Genomic DNA, 2,500 nt, shown 5'->3' on the forward strand with positions numbered 1-2,500 from the left:
CGCAATTCAAGAATTGCGGCGGTAACTTCACGTTCAGTGAACGGAGCAACAGGCGTCTCATCGGCATACAGCTCATGGAGTTGTCGCCTCAAATTCCCCTGTTCCTCGTCCTCATCTTCGCTACTATCGTCGGGCAATAAGGTACTCATGAGGAGCTCAGCTGACTCTTGCCAGTCCTTGGTGTGACTGCCATCGATCTTCCTTAGGGTCGACAGGACCGTCGGTGACCGAACTTTTGACACGGCAATCTTGTACGGTGTACCCCAGGGGTCAGCCGCCAGACTGTCACGAACAAAAGACTGCCAACTCTCAGTCCGTACTGTGTGCAGTGCCCGCTTAAACACGGCTTTGGCCCGCCTGTACCGCGCAAGCGTGGCCTCACGAATGTGATCGCCTACGCTGCGCTGGTAATGCCGCCGCGCTCTTCTGCATTCGCGTCGGAGACGCTGCAGCTCAGGGTTCCAAGGTGCCTTAGGCATTTTCCCTGTGTGGGCCAACGGGACTGCGCCTGTTGCTGCTGTCTGTATGGCCGCCGTCAGATCTTCTGCAGCTTTGTCAACGTCCACAACGCGATCCATTGGCCAATTCGGTATCACTAGATTACCTCTTAGTCGATCCCAATTAGCCTTTCGCCAGTTGTACTTGACGGTGCCGTTCACCTGGTCTTCAGGAGGAGGCTCCCCATCATAGGCTACAGTGAATGTGATCAGATTGTGGTCACTTAGTGTCATTCCCCGCCATACCTTCCAGTTCTCCGCACGGAGATGCTCGTGTGCACTCTTCAGTGTCACATCGATATTCGAGGTCGCTCCACGGCGGCCTTCGAAAGTTGGTGGGAAGTTTGGTCGGTTCAGCACTTCTAGTCTGAGCTCGTGAATTGCTTCAGCGAGTCTCTCACCTCGCCTGGCGGCGCGTCGAGCACCAAGAGGCGTGATGTCACTGTGCCATAGGGGTGACATGGCATTTGCGTCCATTGTGCAAATCAGCAAGTCATTGCGGTAGAACCCAACCGCCTCTTTTAACTGGTCGATATACGGTCTTTCTCTGTGCCTGTACTGAAAGTACATATTTAGCACGAAAAAGGTGAAATCGCCAGTATTTATCTCAGCTAACACCATGCATCTGTTGCTTAGGTGCGCCACTTTGACTGCTCTGAAGGAACGATTTAGCACAACAATTGCTGCCATAGGATGCTCTCCCCCAGCCAGGATCTGAGCTGTTGTCGGCATATATCGGATCTTTCCGTCCCTAGAGTAGGGCTCTTGCAGACATAATATGTCTAGAGACTCCTCCTCCGCTCGGCGTCGTACCTCCTGCATCACCGCTTGCGTTCGCGCGCAGTTCAGCTGTCCTATCTTAACCGACATTGGCATTGTGATTTTTCACAGTCCGGTCGGGGACAGGAGAGGTAGCGGCCGGAATGGAGACGGTTGACGAGAGGTCTTGTCTCCCATAGTCTGTCCGCTGGATTTTGCGTTGAGTGAGAATCCTGTAGTAGGCACACTCTTTGCCTGGCGTTTCGCATGTGCGATTACGCTTTTTGCACGGGATACAGACCGCTCGGTCCCCCGCTTTTCTACAGTCCTTCCTCATGTGGCCGTTCTCGCCACAGTGCCCACATGTTATTATACTCGGGTCCTGCTTGCAGAACCTTACCGAGTGGTTCACATCCTGGCACCGCGTGCAAACGACTAAGTCCAGGTAGTCGTCAACCGGCATGGACTCAAAGCCCATGTACAGTCGCTTCTGCCTCAGAATCGCGACTCTGAGTCTGGGGCTTACTTCCACCACGAGATGTGATGTTTGTCTGCCCCTTGGCCCAGTCCGGAACTTCGGCTTAAACTCCTGGCGAAACTGTGTTTCGGAAAGTCCTCCAAGGTCGTTTTGCTTTCGAGTTAGCTCAACCACAGCTTCATTCTTCATGACACATGGTACATGATATATGATTATCTGCGGATTGAGCTTTTTCGGCAGTTCGCACTTGAGTGCTTCTGTCAGTTTGTTGTTAGCTAGAAGCTTCTGGCGATCAGTCTCAGACGCCACATCTACGATGAGCGTCGGGCCGTTTGTGGCGACCCGTGAGAACTTCACACCTTCAACCTCAGGCTTGACCAGGGAGGTGAATTTCTTTCTCACTTCTGCGCCAGTTTCATTGCCCTTGGACTTGATGAAGAGCGTTGCCTTCTCAGTCAGGGCTTTGGTTATCATCGCCTGCGTTTTCCGTTCTGGTATGGGTGGAGCGGCGGCAACTTGTGCAAAGGTCTTGGGTGGCGCCGTGGGCACCGCCTTCGTCCTCGCCAGCTCCTCCTCCAAGGCTTCCACCCTTCCGGTGAGGGCCGACTGCGCCATGGCCCAATCAAACAACTTAGCTCTCAGTTGTCTCTTAAAGTCCCCCAGATTTCCCTCCTCGACCAGTTGTCCCGGTTTTAGAGAGTCGTCCACGAGCTTCAGGACGTCCTCGAGCCGCGTCGCGATAAGCTTCACGGTCGCAAGATCGCTT

The sequence above is a fragment of the Schistocerca gregaria genome, unplaced genomic scaffold (genome assembly GCF_023897955.1).
Source record: "Schistocerca gregaria isolate iqSchGreg1 unplaced genomic scaffold, iqSchGreg1.2 ptg000590l, whole genome shotgun sequence".
In the NCBI taxonomy this organism is placed as follows: Eukaryota; Metazoa; Arthropoda; class Insecta; order Orthoptera; family Acrididae; genus Schistocerca; species Schistocerca gregaria.